The following is a 19,830-nucleotide window of genomic DNA, read 5'->3' on the forward strand; positions in this document are numbered from 1 at the left end:
TTTTTAAGAGTCATTAGAGCAAATGTTCCTAGTTCTGCTAAAAATCTGTTTTGTTTTTTCTTTATTTAGTTGAAGAAAAATATGAAAGAGTAGTCTGGGGTCATGCAGCCTATTTTTTTTTTTAATATCAATCCTGCTTAGTAGTTTTGTGATGTTGAAAGTAACTTCTCTATACCTTAGTTTTTCTAGTTATAAAATTATAATATTAATAGTCCATTTCATAAGCATTGTTATCAGGATTAAGTGAGATAATTCATGGAAAATGTTTTGAAGAGTTTTTGGTAAATAAGTACTTTCAAGAATATTTTTTAAAAAAAGAATATTAATTGCTGCTAGTCTTTTTATTCAGGAACACCACTCTTGGGATTGTCGATGGTGAATTTATTTTGCTTTTCAAAAGAGGCATATGTATCCAGGTTCCAATATCATAGGTTTGGGTGATTAATATACACACTTAAAATTATTTTTGAATAAAAAATCTTAAGAATTTTTACTTTCAAGGTACTATAACTTTAATTCCTATGGGGAAAAAAGAGAGAATTCATGCATTTAATAAGTCATTTTTTCTTTATAAACTATTTGATACCTATTCTTTACAAGGCATTGTACCATGTGCTAGAAATGTAAAATGGAGCAAACTTGGTATGTCCTTCTGTTGTCTAGAGGCTGGTAGAGAAAGGTACCACTGAGCATAAATCGGTGTTGAAATAATTCCTTTTGTGCCAGATCATTTTATTAAGCCAAACTTTTGGGTGGATTGACTCTTTGCCTTTAATATCATTTGTCATAGGTGCAAAACCTCTATTTGAAGACTTAACTCATTAAATTGTATCTGAAGTTTATGTGTTGATTTCCCTGTTACATTGGGAGATTTTTTTAGGGCAGAGATTAGTCTGAAATATTTCTAGGGCTCCTCAGCCACTGGTAGAGTACTCGTCATATATTAGGTATATAATATTAGTTGAGTAATGAATGAATATTTAGAATGTTAGAAGTAAAAGGAATTTGATTCATGTAAATAATATTAGACACTAGAATTTCTAAAAATTTTAGATCATTTACGTAGGGTTATAACTTTTGATTTTGACTCTAGGGTATTTAAAACACAACTAGTACTGTCTATCACATCATCTTATAAAAGAAGCCATTTTAACACCAAAATAGTAGGAAGGACGGTTTCATAGTAGCACAGTTTGGTAACTTTAAACTCATATTTTGGTCATGGCTGGCACCTATTCAAGAAATGCAGTCCTCTCCTTTTAGAGGTGATGTATCTTAGAGAAGTATCTTAAGTTCTTACAGCAAGGCAGAATGATCAGTGAACTTAAAATCCAGGTCTTCTGACTCTCAGCCCCAAATTTTGATCCTGTCCCCTCAATCTTCATCACATGATGAGATTCAATTCAGTTCAGTTCAGTTACTCAGTCATGTCCGATTCTTTGCAACCCCATGGACTGCAGCATGCCAGGCTTCCCTGTCCATCACCAACTCCCGGAGCTTGCTCAAACTCATGTCCATCAAGTCATTGATGCCGTTGAACCATCTCAACCTCTGATGCCATCGAACCATTTCATCCTCTGTCACCTCCTTCTCCTCCTGCCTTCAATCTTTCCCAGGATCAGGGTCTTTTCCAGTGAGTCAGTTCTTTGCATCAGGTGGCCAAAGTATTGGATCTTCAGCTTCTGTATCAGTCCTTCCAATGGATATTCAGGACTGGCACAGACAATTTGTGCCTTCACTAAAATCTTGTAATTGTTAAGAAGCAGAGCCGGATTAAATCCGTATTACCCAAATCCATTTTAGTGAAATCTGTGGATTCACTTCTGTGTAATCTTAACCTCCTCTAACAGCCCCTGTTCAGTTGTAGAGATGGAATTATAAGTGATTTTAAAAAGACATCTATATTTAGCGTTTTCTTTGTTTGAAAATTTCAGAATTGGGGCTTAAGCAGCTTCTTTGAAGGAAGAAGGCCAGTGCAGCTGCTGTTATAACCCAAGATCTTGATCCACATCCATAGATTGGAATACTGGTGGGCCAGCAATCCTCAGACACCTCACTCAGGACAGGTAAGTGAAAGAGAGAATCAGGATAAGAAAAGTAGGATGAATGCTAATAGTCTTCCTTCCTATTTCTTATTAGATGCAAGCAGCTGACTGCCTTTAAGAATTTAACCCTTTAAGCTGGTTAAAAACAAAGCATTTGAAATCTTATTTGGTTGGGGCAAAGGATTTTCAAGCTTGTAAAATATGTGTCAAATGTTACCTGTGGTGAAATTTAGGATAATTAAAGTTTTTTTTCTTTCTTGTTTTGTACATTTTCCAGGTTGTATTTATGAACTTGTATTATTTATTTATTGTTGTGTAACAAACCACTCAAAACTTAGTGGTTTTAGACCTATCAGTCATTTATTTTGCTTGTGTATCTGTAATTTGGGTAAGGCTCACTTGGTGGGGACAGCTTGTCTGTTAACAAGTGGAATGAGGTGGGGCTGCTGGAGGAAAGGGGGTAGCTCATTCTCCTGAGCTGTAATCATTTGAAGGCTTGCTCACTCTTGTGTCTGGTGGTTAATGCAGGCTGTTGGTAGGGGCCTGGGCTGTAGGCCAGAACACGTATGTATGACCTCTGTTTTTCACTTTTTGGTTTCCTTACAGCATGTTGGCTGGGTTCCAAGAGAGAGCATCCCAAAAGAGCAAGGTGAAGTTGTATGGCATATTTGACTTAGTTTTTGGAAGTCACATACTGTTATTTTGCTCTCTTCTATTGGTTGAGGTAGTCATGAAGGTCTCCCCAGGTTCAGAGGAGTATAGAACCCTACCACTTGAAGGGAAGAGTATCAGCATAAGATTATAAGAGCATATGGCATGGAATCTGCCATTGTAGCCATTTTTGAACTATGTGATTTGCCACGATTTGCATTACTTTTAAGATAAAGAATATAAACATGGGTGTAATAAATGAAAAAGATGAATATTTGGATGAATGTGCATCCAAAAAAACGATGAATATTCCTGGAGAAGGAAATGGCAATCTACTCCAGTACTATTGCCTGGAAAATCCTATGGACAGAGGAGCTTGGTAGGCTATAGTCCATGGGGTCACAAAGAGTTGGACATGACTGAGCGACTTTTTTTTTTTTTTATGGTGTATGAGTCCAATAAGAATTTTGTGTGCTCTCATTTACTGAGATATACTGAAAATAAGATGCCTAAACAGGAAGAAGTAAAATCAATTTTGAGTTTTATTTCATATCAACAAAGCATGTTGCTATAATCAAAAGTAGAGACAAAACTTTATAAACAAGATGAAAAATAAGATTTGTAGTTAGGTTTTTTTGTTTCTAGAAAATGCTAGTTGTTTTTGTTCAAAGTCTACTTGGGTGTTTTTTTTTCTTGTTTATTTTAATAATTTGAGAATTATTTGGGAAACTGGTTTCTAATATAGTAGATGTGAAATGTTTAACAAAAGTATTTAAAATTTGTGGCAGGGAAGTGATTGTCATAGCATAGAATTGACCATATTAATCTTTTTTCTTTTTTTGGTTGCATGTAGTACTTTTGCCTAGAAAATCCCATGGATGGAGGAGCCTGGTAGGCTGCAGTCCATGGGGTCGCTAGAGTCGGACACGACTGAGCGACTTCACTTTCACTTTCATGCATTGGAGAAGGAAATGGCAACCCACTCTAGTGTTCTTGCCTGGAGAATCCCAGGGACGGGGAAGCCTGGTGGGCTGCCGTCTGTGGGGTCGCACAGAGTGGGACATGACTGAAGCGACTTAGTAGTAGTAGCATATGGGATCTTGGTTCCTTGACCAAAGCTTGAATCCTTGCCCTTTTCATTGAAAATATGGAGACTTAACCACTGGACTGCCACAGAAGTGGCATCATTCTTTAAGTGTACAGTTCAGTGGTACTAAATATGTTCACACTATTTTGCCAACAATCTCCTAAATCTTGCAGAACTCTAAATCTTGCAAAATTGAAATTCTACCCAATAAACACCTCCCTATTCCCCTCTCCCTTTAGCCCCTGGCAACCTACATTCTATATTCTGTGTATAAATTTGATCACTCTAGGTACCTCATGTAAATGGAATTGTATACTCTTTATCTTATTGTGACTGGCTTATTTCACTTAGCATGGTGTCCTTGAGGATCGTACACGCTGTAGCATGTATCAGTTTCTTTCATTTTAAGGCTGAATAACATTCCATTGTTTGTGTATAGTACATTTTATTTATCCATTCATCCTTTGTTGGACCCTTGGATTGCTTCCACCTTTAGGCTATTGTAAATAATGCTGTTATGAGTATTGGTATACAAATATCTCTTTGAGGCCATGCTTTCAGTTCTTTTGTGTGTATACCCAAAAGTGGAATTGTGTTACTTTGTTTAAATTTTGAGGAGCTGCCATACTACTTCCATAGCTGCTGCACCATTTTACATTTTCACAATGTAAAACAATAGAGAAAGGTTCCAGTTTCTCCACATCCTCACCAACTCTTGTTTGTTTTTCAGTAATGGTCTTTCTAATGGGTCTGAGATGGTATCTCATCATGGCTTTGATTTGTATTTTTCTAATGATTAGTGATATTGAGCCATCTGAGCATCTTTTCACATGCTTGTTGACTTTTACACAAATACAGTTTCTTTGGAGAATATCTGTTCAAGTCCTTCACCTTTTTTCTAATCAAATTGTTTGTTTTTTTGTTGTTGTTGAATTGTTGAAGCTCTAGATGTTAACTGCTTATCACATAAAAAGATTTGCATTCTCACTATCACTGTCTTATATTTAGGTCTCAGTGGTGTCTTTCAACTATCAGATAGGCCCCCAACCAGCCTTTTTTCTTCCAACTTTCTTTTCTAGTCTGTTAGGAAGTTACTTTGCATAGATACCTGCATTACTTTTTACATTACAGTAGATGCTTACCTCATTTTACTGTGCTCTGCAGATACTACATTTTTTACAAATTTAAAGTTTGTGGCAACCCTGCATGGAACAAGTCTGTTTATGCCATTTTTCCAACAGCATTTGCTTACCTCATGTCTCTGTGTCACATTTTGGTAATTCTCACACTATTTTAGACATTTTCATTTTCATTATATTTGTTATGGTGTTCTGTGATCAGTGATCTTTGGTGTTATTGTTGCAAAAGATTATGACTCTGAAGGCTCAGATGGTGATTAATATTATTCTTAAATTAAGGTATGTACATTGTTTTCTTAGACATAATGCTCTAAATATTTAGACTATAGTGTAAGCATGACTTTGCCCCAGTTTTATTGAGACATCATTTAAGTGCTATACTGTGCTTAGCATGTCCGACTCTTTGCAACCCCATGGACTGTAGCCTACTAGGCTCCTCTGTCCATGGGGATCTTCCAGGCAAGAATACTGGAATGGGTTGCCATGCACTCCTCCAGGGGATCTTCCCAGCCTAGGGATGGAACTCGGGTCTCCTGCCTTGCAGGATTCTTTACCATCTGAGCCACCAGGAAGTACAGCAGTGTACAAGTTTAAGGTATACAGCCTAATGATTTGACTCATACATCACAAAGTGATTATCACAGTAAATTTGTTTTTGTTCAGTCACTGAGTCATATCCGCCTCTTTTCCATCCCATGAATTGCAGCACACCAGGCTTCCCTGCCCTTCACTATCTCCTAGAGCTGCTCAAACTCATTTCCATTGAGTCAGTGATGCCATCTGACCATTTCATCCTCTGTCTCCCCTTTCTCCTCTCAGTGGACACTGGCTCAGACGGTAAAGTGTCTTCCTACAATGTGGGAGACCCGGGTTCAATCCCTGGGTCGGGAAGATCTCCTGGAGAAGGAAATGGCAACCCACTCCAGTATTCTTGCCTGGAAAATCCCATGGACAGAGGAAACTGGTAGGCTACAGTCCATGGGGTCGCAAAGAGTTGGACACGACTGAGCGACTTCACTTTCTTTCTTTCTCCTCTCAGTGAAACTTATCTGTCATCTCATAGTATAACAAAAGGAAAAACTCCAGTCCTCCAGGCTCCTCTGTCCATGGGGATTCTCCAGGCAAGAATACTGGAGTGGGTTGCTATGCCCTCCTCCAGGGGATCTTCCCAGCCCAGGGATCGAACCCAGGCCTCCTGCATTACAGGTGGATTCTTTACCAACTGAACCTCCAGGGAAGCTCATAGTAAAATTAAAAGAAAAAAATTTTTCCTTGTGACAAGAACTCTTAGGATTTACCCTCTTAACTTTCATTTATGACATACAGCCGTATTCATTATATTTATCATGTTGTACATTATATCCCTCGTACATAGTTATAACTGAAAGTTTGTACCTTTTGATTGCCTTCATGTAATTCTCCCCTTCTCCACTCTCCTCCCTCTGGTAAACACAAATTTGATCTTTTTTTCTGTAAGTTTTGTTTTTGATGTGTAGTTGACATACAGTCTCCAAAATTCAATTTTAGAATATCTTCATTTCCATTCCCCCCGCCAAATTCCTTGTACATGTTTGCAGTGAATTCTTGTACCAAAAGAATGTCCAGCCTCAGGTAGTCAGTAATCTACTTTGTATTTTAAAAATTTGCTTTTTCTGGAGATTTCACGTAGTTGGAATCATACAATATGTGATCTCGTGTCTGGCCTTTTTCACTTAATTTTTTTTTAAACTTTTTTTTTAATGTGGACCATTTTTAAAGTCTTTATTGAATTTGTTACAGTATTATTTCTGTTGTTGATGTTCTGGTTTTTTGGCTGTGGTGAGGCATATGGAATTTAGCTCCTTGATCAGGGATCGAGCTCATACCCCTGCGTTGGAAGATGAAGTCTTAACCACTGGACTGCCAGGGATGTCCCTAGCTTAATGTTTTTGAGGTTCATATTGTAGCATGTATCAGGCAGCATTGTTCCTTTTTATTATTGAATAGTATTCCATTGTATGGCGATACCACATTAAAAAAATTCACTCATTGTTTGATAGACCTTTGGATTGTTTCTCCTTTTTGACTGTTATTATATTTGTGTTATTATATTTATCATCTCATGCTTTAAACCTTTTTTACTTATGTGATTAATATGTGACTATAGTATTATCCAGATATAGTATAAATGCACACACATTGAAGGATACGCTAAAAATATTTTAGTAATGGGGTACAGGATCAAAAAAATTTGGAGGTCACTGTTCTAGTCCAGAACAGTCAGAAAACAGAAGGTAACCAGAATTATCCTAAGTCACAGGTCTGATTTACCACTCATAATTATACCCTACTGCTTGTGAAATAAATTTCTAAATGTGGTATTTAAGGAGCCCTGCCTTATGGGCCTAAACTCTTAACTGTTTTCTAGCTACCACTTCAGTTTTACAGCACACTACTTCCTTTTAGATTATTTTCACCAAATTCCTTGAAGTTCCTTCAGTACATTCTGCCTTTGAGCTTTTGCCAGCTATTCCCTTTGCCTAGAATGCTGTTTCCTGCCCACCTTAGCCTCTTGGGAGTACTATGATACATTATTTAAATTCCAGATAAATTGCCTCTTTGAATTGCTCCATGGCTCACCCAAGCCAGTTTAGCCACTTCATCTTCTGTGATACCTCTGTATGTAGTATCTACCTTTATTATAGCAACTCTCAAACTGAATTGCAATTATGTATTAGTATATCTGCATCCTTCACTGGACTGCTGTGTCCTTGAGGACAAGGAATAGGCCTGTTCATCCAATATGTGTTGAATAAATGAATGAGTAGTAGCCTCATGGGGGAGTCCCTTGCATGGTCCTGAAAGTACCTTGTTAAATTCTGTGCTAGGGTACCTCACTTGCCTCATCCTAGTTTAGACGCTATGGTGGTGGTTTAGTCACAAAGTTGTGTCTGACTTTTGTGACCCCATGGACTGTAGCCCGCCCGCCAGGCTCCTCTTTTCATGGGATTTCCCAGGCAAGAAAACTAGAGTGGGTTGTCACTTCCTTCTCCAGGGGATCTCTTCCTGACCCAGGGATCAAACCCAGGTCTCCTGCATTGCAGGCAGATTCTTTACCATCTGAGACACCAGGGAAGACCTGTTAAGTAGGTTAGGTTAAATTTTTTCTTTTTAAAAATGTGTATTTGGGTACTCTCCCACGCCCTTAATACGATTGTCCTAAATCCAGAGACTATCAAGATTTGGATAATTACTTGTTAGATGCAGAATTTTTTTTCTGTTTTTGGTGGCCCCCTGAGGCTTGTGGAATCTTAGTTCCATGACCAGGGGTTGAACCTATGCTGTGTTAGTGCCAAGTCCTAACCACTGGACTGCCAGGGAATTCCCAGAATTTTCTAATTTTATCATTTTTGGAATCATTTAGAAATCTAGCTTCCCTCCGTATTTTCTAAATTAAGCCTTGTGTTTAAAAAAAAAAAAAAAAAGTAACGCCACACCATCTATCTAGTGGAGATGCAGAGTTTTGCATTTTCAAAAGGGTCATTAATTTAGTTGGAAAGGATAGTAGCAGTTGTTAATGGAAAGGTTTCAGGACAATCAAGGTGATATGTTGAGATTTCTGCCATAAGTAGTGTTTATTTCTTCAAAAGGCCTTCAGATAGTTTGATCTTAAGCACAGAGAAAGAAGGCTCTTGATACTGAATCATTTTAGGAATTAAAGATTTTCATTAGTAAGCAGAGTGAATGATATCAGAATTCCTATGTAGAGCAGGACAACTGTGGTTTGGAGAAGCTGAAAAAGAACTTTTCTCAGTGGTTGTGCCAGTGGTGAAATGATAACAATACCAACTGCTGTTTATATTTATTTGTGTACCGGATGCTATGTTAAGCCATGTATATTTTCTCCTTTAATCTGGATGAGGTAGATGGTTTTACAGTTGAGGAGACTGAAGCCTAGACTGATAAAATGACTTTGAAAGCCAGAAGGAGAATTTAAATCCAGGATTAATTCCAAAGAGTGGATGCTCTTTCCACAGCACATAGTACTGATTTCGGTGTCTTTTACTATCTTATTTTTTAGGCCAAAGGATAGATGTTAAATTGGATACCGGGAAGGTAGAATGGAAAGTTGATTTTATAATCACCTTCTATTCTTGTTTTATAGTATGGCATTGTTGTATATAGATAAGAAATTTGAGGGCCAGCCCACTCCAGTATTCTTGCCTGGAGAATCCCATGGATGGAGGAGCCTGGTGGGCTACAGTCCATGGGGTTGCAAAGAGTCGGACCAGACTGAGCGACTTCACTTTCACTTTGGGCTTCCCTTGTAGCTCAGTTGGTAAAGAATCTGCCTGCAGTGCAGGAGACCCGGGTTCGATTTCCTGGGTTGGGAAGACCCCCTGGAGAAGGAAATGGCGACCCACTCCAGTATCCTTGCCTGGAAAATTTCATGGACTGAGGAGCCTGGTGGCCTGCAGTCCATGGGGTTGCAAAGAGTCGTGCACAACTGAGCTACTAATACTTACTTACAGTAACTGATAGCATTACAGCTGTTTGTTTGAAGTTGAATGTGGTTATTACAATTTCAGGGTAATCCCATTTTAAAGGATCAGTTTTAATTGTTTTATCCTTACAAGTTATAACTAAATTCCCTTGTGTTCTATTTGCCTGACTTTGGGGGAACTGAATTTTAATGTTATTTCTTTTAAAAGAAACTTATAAGAGAAGGATTAAGGAAATGTCTCTTTCCATGTTACATGTTTCTTCATTTTTTAAAAACTATAGTATGGTTGATTTACAATACTGTGTTAGTATAGGCAAAGGATTCAGTTATATACATATATATGTATTTTTTTTTCAAATTATCTTCCATTATAGGTTATTGCAAGATATTGAATATAGTTTCCTGTGCTAGACAGTAAATGCTTATTTCTTCATTCTTTTGTATGCAAAAAATTATTTGTCATTCTGTAGATTTTGATTCATAAACTAAACTAAAATACAGAAGCTGAAAGTTTTGATGTAGCTCAAAGTTCTCTCATACATTTTGTTTGAAAGAGCTTTTAATAACTGAAGTTCAATTCAACAAATTTGTACTAATCAGTTCATTGAAGATGTTGAGGTAGGTAAGAAATGGGAGCCAGAATTTCATGGTCTTAAAGGATTTTAAATCTATTAGAAGAAATCTATTAGGAGAGATGGAACTTGTAAATAACCATAAAAAAGAAATTATGTGTCTTACATAGTTGCCAAATTTCAGTGTGCAACTTACAGTACTTCTTGAGTTTATAGGTGAGAAATATTCTTACTTGCTTTCTTACTTGCTTCATGGATATGGCATTTGATCTGTGCCCTGAAGATTGAGTAGTATTTTACCTAAGTTGGAGTCTGAAAAAAGGTCAGTTTACATTGAGAAGTTACTTAAGGACAAGGAAGAAGAGTGGAGTTGCCCCCCTGGTTCATTAAGTGAGGTGTATGGTTTCTGAATCTTTTCATTTCTGTTTAATTTTTTTTTTAGACTGGACATATTTCAGTAGTTTTATTTTTTGGAAAACATTAAATTGGGAGAGAAAGAAAAAGTATATTTTAATTCAAAGGACATTGAAATCTTATTCACAACTTTTGGTTACTTTATTTATCAGTTCTAAAATTTCTATTTGCTCTTCTTTGTCTTCTGTTGTTTTTTTTTTTTGCTGGTGATTTCTAACTTAACACTTATTTCAAGAGTGTTTGATATTTATTTGAGCATTTTTACAATAACTGCTTTAAAGTCTTTATGGGATAATTCCAATATCTAAGTTCATCTCTTCATCAATGTTGTATTTTCCCATGTGAGCTGAGATTTTTGTGGTTCTCAGGCTGAGTAATTTTGGTTTGTATCCTGGACATTCAATCTGAGTGTTATAATGAGATTCTAGGTTTTGTTTACTTTCTGTGGAGAATGTTGATGTTTTTGTTTTAGCTTTCTGTGGGTTGTGATTCCAATGTCAGTTCAGTCTTCACAGCTCTGTCAGTGCTTTTCAGATCTGTCCCATGTGCGTTCCTCTCACCGGTCAGTCAGGGATTTGGTTGGAGGTCTGCTCATTTTCTCTGTTTTCAAAGGTTATATTATGTTAATTGGCATCAGATTCATACCTTCACAGGTTGAGAGGGAGCTCAGAGCTCATAAACAACTTTGTGGAGATATTTTCTCGAGAGCAGGGAGAGCAAAGGAAAAAATAATGGAGTTTGGCCTGCCCACTTGGAAGCAGGGTTCTGCTGAACAGAGAGGAATAGTCCCCTCAAGAGTTTTCGCTCCTGGAGGCTTCCTTTCCTAATTGATTTTTCTACTGTTGCTTTGCATCCACCACAGAAGGCCTAGGGACTGCGACATGAAAGTATGGAGAGAAAGGAGAATGAAAAAATACCCTAGTGATTTCCCTGCTTTCTTTGCACTTGAGGAGTTCCCTTTAGAGGAGCCATGGGCTACAAAGTTGGACACGACTGAATGACTGAACACTCCTATTTTCTGTCCTTGAGCCAGAGCTAGAGGGTTTCTCCAGTATCTCTCTGCCTCCACCATTGAGTTCACTTCTGGGTTTTGGGCTGTGCTGAGTACAGGCTGGGGGTACTAGAGGAGGAAAAATGCTAAACTTACAGCAAGTGCGTTGATAAAAAAAAGTTCTGTTGCTTTTCAAAGATCTACCTGTAATGTTTACATTTCAGAGTCTTCACATAGCTGTTCATGCGTTCTAGCCAGGTTTTATAGTGTTTATTACTAAACTGTTGGAAATTCTTCCAGCATTTTTGTTTTACCATTTTGTTTTGATGTAATTTTAAATTAATGGGAAGTTGTAAAAAGATGACAGGAAGGTTCTGTGCCCTTTACCCAGTGGTTACATCTTATATAGCTAAAACATAATATTCAAACAAGGAAATTAACATTAACACCTACTTTTTATCATGGAACTTTCAAATCCATAAGAATGTTGAAAGAATAGTACCGTTACCTAATACCATTATCATACCTAGGAATATTAACAGTGTGAGTTTTTTTGGATAGTAGTCTTAATGTTCCAGGTGTCTGTTTTGATGCTTGAAGGCTTAAGTTATTGTTCACGGAGGTGACCTTCCGGATGAATACTCTTACTGATTAATTTGAGTGTCTGGGCTCTTCCAATGTGTGCAATTTAGAGCCTAGAGAGCTTCTTGATTCTATATTCTTATTCTGTCTCATGCTTCCCTCAGCTCAGACTTCTTGCAGTACTCTAAGCAGATACTCATTACAGTAGTCCTTATCAGAAGGTTAGAACTTTGTCAGGCTGATTTATTACTTACATAGAGTTTCTGATATGGTGAAATAAAAGGATTGTAAAAAGTGTAAGTAATTGAAAATCTGACTACAAGGCTTAAACAAAGAGAAGTTTGTTTTCCTTACATAAGCCTGGAAAGGCAGTTGCTCATGTTGCTTCAGTGACTCAACAGTGTTGGGGCCCATATCTTTGTACTTTGCTTTACCTTCATGGTCCTAAGATAACTGCCACAGTTCCCCCGCCCACAGTTACAGAGGACAACAAAAGATCCAGGCCAAGAAAAAGCTTTCCTGGAAGTGACTTGCTCATAAGTGCTGCTAATGTTTCATGGGCCAAAATGGGTTTTATGGACACTTCTAATTGGCCTCTATAGTGAGAGGCAAGAAGGAAGGAAGGATTGGGAGTGGCTTTTTGGGTAGTCAATAAATAGTATCTGTCCCGGTTGTATGATAGCATTCATTTTACTTTAGAAATGCATTCATGTTGTTTCAGTATGATGTTCAACACATAGGTTTATAATTACATAATAGCTTTATAATTACATAATAATGTCTTTCTGGGTACTCTGGGAAACACGGAAACAAAATGAATTTTAAATAGAGATTGTGAGATTTTGGTTATGAAAGGTGAAACTGGCTTGAATTCTGGGACTTGGTATAATGGTTTTGTGCTGGGAATTTCAGTTATTCTTTTTTGCTCAACATTATTTTAAGATTTAAACATAATGTGTAAATCTAGTTAATATCTACTGACTGTTGTATAATATTGCATTTTATGTGCATTTCTACATTTTATTTATTTATCTGATAACAGATTTCTAGGTGTGGCTTAAAAATTACTAACAGAATTGCTGTGAACTTCCTTATACATTATCCCCTGTTGACTTGTACAAAGGCTTCTCTGTAGTCTACACTGAAGAAAGGAATTCCTGATTTATGATCCATACCCATACTTAATTTCACTAAATACTGCCAGATTGTTTTCCAGAATGGTTGCCCAGTTTATGCTCCCACTGGCAGTGTATTGGGGTTCCCATTTCCTTAAATTCTTACCAGCATTTGGTTTTATCCATCTGTTTAGTCTCTTCAGTCTGATGGTAATAAAGTAATATTTTATTTTAATTTACATTTCTGTGATTGTGAGGTTGAGCATCTCTTTACTTAGACATCGTTTGTCTCCCTTGCATATTGACTAAAAAAGTTACCCAAATAATACTTGTTAGTTGTATTTATTTTTGAAACTACAAATAGGCAAATATAAAAAGGTTATTTCTAATACTCTAATACAGAGGTAATTGCTATTAATATGGCTATATCGTTCTGATCTTTAAATGATGCATAAACGTACAAATTCGTATATACACAATTTCATAACTTAAATTTTCACTTGCCAATAATTTATGACCATTTTGTTTTTCTAAATCATCAACTCACCAGAACCAGTAATTAAAGAATTATGCAAGCCCATATTATTGGTAACTTGGTGTTAAATATGGTGGAAGTAGTTAAACTAAAGAAACTGGCAAATGCTACAAATCAGGGCTTCCCCTTCCCTGCTCATTTCCATCCAGAGCCATTTTATCAGCACACTACTGCTTATATACATTATATCAGTATAGATATACTTCATTTTCAGTGGCTTCATAGAAGTCCATTTCTATGTATCAATGGTTCTCAGTATGGTTCTTGGACCAGCGGTATCAGTGTTAACTGGGAATTTGTTAGAAATGCAAATTCTTGGCCTCTACGCAGGCTTACAAAATAAAAAACTCTTCTGTTGGGTCCCAGCTATGTCTTACAAGCTCTTTAGGTGATTCTGATGCACGCTAAAACTTGAGAGGCACTGTGTGTGCAGAGGTACTGTAAGTTACCTGATTGAGGTAATGATATCTATATGGTAAATTCCTAGATAAGTGTTCATTTAAAAGTCTTGCGTGTGTATTGCCAAATTGAATTCTATAAAGGCTATATTGGTTTCCATTCCCACCTCAAGTCTACATCAACTTCATTTTAGATTCTATTCCATGTGGAGAAAAGTAGCTGTATTAAAGATCTTACTTCTTTTTTAGCTGTGTTTGTATCTTTTTATACATCCTAAAACTCAGCTCACCTGCATTATTGTCAGCAATAAAATACCTTTTGTTATTTATACTTTTAAAAAGAGAACAATTGAGACAGAAAAAACAAAAACCATGCCTTTCCTGCTGCAGAACACATCTAGCATCACATATGGCTATATTGGTGAGTACCTACCTTTAATCCCTGTTGTAAATGGTTAGTTGAGGCTTCTTTCCTTACCTCTGGTACGTTACATCATTGTGAAACACGACTTTAAAATATACGAAGACTTGCTTGCTGTGAAAGTTGCTACTAATGGTGCCAAGCTGTTAAAATGGGGAAAAGATCCCAGCAAGAACTTGTGACTCTTCTTGGCCCATATAGACAATAGGCTGCAAGTACTTTATTTTGAAGGCTTTTATTAGATTTGGAGCCAGTATTGGGAATTTTTTTCTATATAGCCATTGTATATTTTGACATTCAAATTCTAAAATTTTACTCATTTACTATAAATCTGATTTTATCTATTTTTAACATCTGACATTGGGGAAGAAAATGGCTAGCATTTTGACTGAAACTGCTTTAAGAAAATAAAAAGTCTAGCAGTACATGTATTTCAGTTCTTAAGTAAAGATGAATGCGAGTGAATTTCTGGCTTTTTTCTGGAATTTATATTATATCTGGAATGTTATATATTTCTAAATTTTGTTTCTAACAGTGAGTGAAATATGATAAAGTGAATGTAAATATATTTTACAGCAACATGAATGTTGGCTACAATGCATTATTTTTTCACGTAACTTATTCCTAGTGAGCTTAAATGTGTTCCATAGTCATCAGTGTGATTTAGCTTGCAGGATTTCCACTTTTTTCTTCTAGAATTCGTCAAAATTCTTGAAACTTTCTGGAAAACAAATTCAGTAAATAGAGTGTTTTTGACCTTTCTTTCATTTGAACCATTGTTTTTGTTTTTATTTTTTGGCACTGTGGCTTGTGGGACCCCAGTTTCCTGACCAGGGACTGAACCCAGGCCACAGTAGAGAAAGCCCAGAATCCTAACCACTAGGCTACCAGGGAACTCCCTGAACCACTGTCCGTAATAGGGAATAGTAATCTTGCTTCTGCAGGAACTTTTGGTCTGATACGAAATAAATCAGTTGACTGAATGTGTATCTGTCAGTTTTCGTCTTTAATATTTGATTTACAAATGATTAAAAATGAGTTTTCAGAGCCACAGTAGACAATATTGATTTTTAAAAGAAATAATAATTATGTATAAATCATTTATTCTAATAAGCTTCTACCAAATTTGCTTTCATAGTAGAATCATTAAAATGTTTTAAGTCATTTCTCACTTGAAAAAAAAAGTCCTCACAGGAAGTATGTCTTACAAGGGAGAGGTTTTCCATAATTTCCCTTATAGTGATAAGATTTTTTCTATTCAGTTCAGTTCACTCAGTCGTGTCCAGCTTTTTGGAACCCCATGGACTGCAGCATGCCAGGCTTCCCTGTCCATCACCAACTCCTGGAGTTTACTCAAACTCATGTCCATAGGGTCAGTGATGCCATCCAACCATCTCATCCTCTGTCACCCCCTTGTCCTCCTGCCTTTAATCTTTCCCATCATCAGGGTCTTTTCCAATGAGTCAGTTCTTCGCATCAGGTGGCCAAAATATTGGAGCTTCAGCATCAGTCCTTCCAATGAATATTCAGGACTAATTTCCTTTGGGACTGACTAGTTTGATCTTGCTGTCCAAGGGACTCTCAAGAGTCTTCTCAAACACCACAGTTCAAAAGCATCAATTCTTCAGTGCTCAGCTTTCTTTGTAGTCCAACTCTCACATCCATATATGACTACTGGAAAAACCATAGCTTTGACTAGACAGACCTTTGTCAGCAAAGGAATGAATGTCTCTGCTTTTTAATATGCTGTCTAGGTTGGTCATAGCTTTTCTTCCAAGGAGCAAGGGTCTTTTGATTTCATGGCTGCAGTCACCATCTGCAGTGATTTTGGAGCCCAAAAAAATAAAGTCTCTCATTGTTTCCATTGTTTTCCCATCTATTTACCATAAAGTGATGGTATTGGATGCCATGATCTTAGCTTTTTGAATGTTGAGTTTAAGCTGGCTTTTTTGCTCTCTTTCACTTTAATCAAGAGGCTCTTTAGTTCTTCTTCACTTTCTGCCATAAGGGTGGTGTCCTCTGTGTATCTGAGGTTACTGATATTTCTCCTGGCAATCTTAATTCCAGCTTGTGCTTCATCCAGCCCAGTGTTTCTCATGATGTCCTCTGCATTTAAGTTAAATAAGCAGGGTGACCATACACAGCCTTGATGTACTCCTTTCCCAACTTGGAACCAGTCTATTGTTCCATGTCTAGTTCTAACTGTTGCTTCTTGACCTGCATACAGATTTCTCAAGAGGCAGGTCAGTTGGTCTGGTATTCCCATCTCTTTCAGAATTTTCCACAGTTTATTGTGATCAACACAGTCAAAGGCTTTGGCATAATCAATAAAGCAGAAATAGATGTTTTTCTATTAGACGTCTTAAAAAAAATCTGATTATCATTTATTACCTTTCCTTTGATTTATAATCTCAGTAATTAGAATTGGGCTGATAATATATGTTGTTACTCAGTCGCTCAGTCATGTCTGACTCTGTGACCCCATGGACTGCAGCATGCCAGCCTTCCCTGTCCTTCACCATCTCCCAAAACTTGATCAAACTCATGTTCAGTGAGTCGGTGATGCCATCCAACCGTCTCGTCCTTTGTTGTCCTCTTCTCCTCATGCCCTCAATCTTTCCCAGCATCAGGGTCTTTTCCAGTGAGTCAACTCTTTGCATGAGGTGGCTAAAGTATTGGAGTTTCAGCTTCAGCATCAGTCCTTCCAATGAATATTTAGGACTGATTTCCTTTAGAATTGACTGGTTTAATCTTGCAATCCAAGGGACTCTCAAGAGTCTTCTCCAACACCACAGTTCATATGAGTCTCAACAGAATCTTTGTGGATTGCTAGATACTAAGGGCTTTTAAAGTATTTAGACTTCATTATATAGAACAAATTTTTAATTGAAATTTTCTTTACTTCTGTTTTGTTTTGTTGTCAGAATTTCCTGGTAGTATTCAGTTAAGACTTAGGGATTTTCTTCTAGAGATTAGGCAGCTTTTCTTCCCTTAGGAGAGTTATTCAAAGTCTTTTTTTCCTTGTGGTATGTGCTTACCAGGCAGAGTAGCGACTGTATTCTAATAAGAAAACCTTTTGCCAAAATACCCAATAGAGCAGAAAACTGACCTACTTAATGCTGACAAGTTTAAAAAAATCTATGGAATTGTACCAGTATTGAATCAACTTCTTCCTTCTCTTGTGGTGGATACGGTGGGGTAAAGAAGAGGGTAAAAAAAGGAGACTGAACTGCTGTAGGGGAGTAAATGAATATTTAATTACCTGAAATGATTTGATTAAAAGCTATTCATTTTGTACCATTTGAAGGGGTCTAAAATGTAGCAGTTCTTTATAGATCTCTTTAAACCTTAAAAAAAAAGAGGCCTAGGAAATTGCTAGGGCATTCATGCTAATAATCTAGAAAAGCCCTGTAGTTAAGGTTGTCGGTTAGCATTTCCTGAATAATTGTTTGTTTGTTTTTGCAGGATATGGTAAATTTATTTTAAAATTTCAGTTATAGTTTTATCAGTGTAGTACATTTCAGAATTTATAGATACTGAAGCAACAAAAAAAGAATGTTCAAACTATTTATTTGTAGCAGGTGACTATAGGTATTAACTTTATCAAACTCATTTCAACTGTTATCCAATCTAATTTTAAGTACTCTCAGTATCACTAGCTTTAAATTTTAGAGGTGTGCTGTTTAGTAGAGAAGCCACTAGCTGATGTAGCTATTTAAATGTAAAGTAAATGAATTAAAACCGAATACAGTTTAAAAGTAGTTCCTCCGTCAAAGTAGCCATATTTCAAGTGCCTACTAGCAAATGTGTCTAGTGGCTACTATATTGGGTAGTATATTGCCAAATTCAGACTTAAATTGAAGAAAGTAGGGAAAACCACTAGACTTTTCAGGTATGACCTAAATCAAATCTCTTATGATCATACAGTGGAAGTGAGAAATAGATTTAAGGGACTAGATCTGATAGAGTGCCTGATGAACTATGGACGGAGGTTTGTGACATTGTACAGGAAACAGGGATCAAGACCATCCCCATGGAACAGAAATGCAAAAAAGCAAAATGGCTGTCTGAGGAGGCCTTACAAATAGCTGTGAAAAGAAGAGAAGTGAAAAGCAAAGGAGAAAAGGAAAGATATAAACATCTGAATGCAGAGTTTCCAAGAATAGCAAGAAGAGATAAGAAAGCCTTCCTCAGAGATCAGTGCAAAGAAATAGAGGAAAACAACAGAGTGGGAAAGACTAGAGATCTCTTCAAGAAAATTAGAGATACCAAGGGAACATTTCATGCAAAGATGGGCTCAATAAAGGACAGAAATGGTATGGACCTAACAGAAGCAGAAGATACTAAGAAGAGGTGGCAAGAATACACAGAAGAACTGTACAGAAAAGATCTTCACGACTAAGATAATCATGATGGTGTGATCACTCACCTAGAGCCAGACGTCCTGGAATGTGAAGTCTAGTGGGCCTTAGAAAGCATCACTACGAACAAAGCTAGTGGAGGTGATGGAATTCCAGTTGAGCTATTTCAAATCCTGAAAGATGATGCTGTGAAAGTGCTGCACTCAATATGCCAGCAAATTTGGAACACTCAGCAGTGGCCACAGGACTGGAAAAGGTCCGTTTTCATTCCAATCCCAAAGAAAGGGAATGCCGAAGAATGTTCAAACTACCGCACAACTGCACTCATCTCACCCACTAGTAAAGTAATGCTCAAAATTCTCCAAGCCAGGCTTCAGCAATATGTGAACCGTGAACTTCTAGATGTTCAAGCTGGTTTTAGAAAAGGTAGAGGAACCAGAGATAAAATTGCCAACATCTGCTGGATCATTGAACAAGCAAGAGAGTTCCAGAAAAACATCTATTTCTGCTTTATTGACTATGCCAAAGCCTTTGACTGTGTGGATGACAATAAACTGTGGAAAATTCTTCAAGAGATGGGAATACCAGACCACCTGACGTACCTCTTGAGAAATCTGCATGCAGGTCAGGAAGCAACAGTTAGAACTGGACATGGAACAGATTGGTTCCAAATAGGAAAAGGAGTACATCAAGGCTGTATATTGTCTCCCTGCTTATTTAACTTACATGCAGAGAACATCATGAGAAACGCCGGGTTGGAAGAAGCACAAGCTGGAATCAAGATTGGGGAGAAATATCAATAACCTCAGATATGCAGATGACACCACCCTTATGGCAGAAAGTGAAGAGGAGCTAAGAAGCCTCTTGATGAAAGTTAAAGAGGAGAGTGAAAAAGTTGGCTTAAAGCTCAACATTCAGAAAACTAAGATCATGGCATCTGGTCCTATCACTTCATGGCAAATAGATGGGGAAACAGTGGAAACAGTATCAGACTTTATTTTTTGGGGCTCCAAAATCACTGCAGATGGTGACTGCA

The 19,830-nt window shown here is 37.2% G+C and overlaps 1 protein-coding gene across 9 annotated transcripts in view; it reads left to right on the forward strand.

Annotated features, from left to right (window-relative positions):
* The window catches only part of NUMB (numb homolog (Drosophila)), a 163,754-nt gene that overhangs the window by 44,820 nt on the left and 99,104 nt on the right, over positions 1–19,830 (forward strand). For all 9 annotated transcript variants that reach the window (XR_826694.1, XM_010855785.1, XM_010855792.1 and 6 more), the window contains exon 2: positions 1,935–2,066. The gene's annotated coding sequence lies outside the window, so the exon portion shown is untranslated. The remainder of the gene's footprint in view (positions 1–1,934; positions 2,067–19,830) is intronic.

This window comes from Bison bison, unplaced genomic scaffold (assembly GCF_000754665.1).
Source record: "Bison bison bison isolate TAMUID 2011002044 unplaced genomic scaffold, Bison_UMD1.0 scf7180017864368, whole genome shotgun sequence".
In the NCBI taxonomy this organism is placed as follows: Eukaryota; Metazoa; Chordata; class Mammalia; order Artiodactyla; family Bovidae; genus Bison; species Bison bison.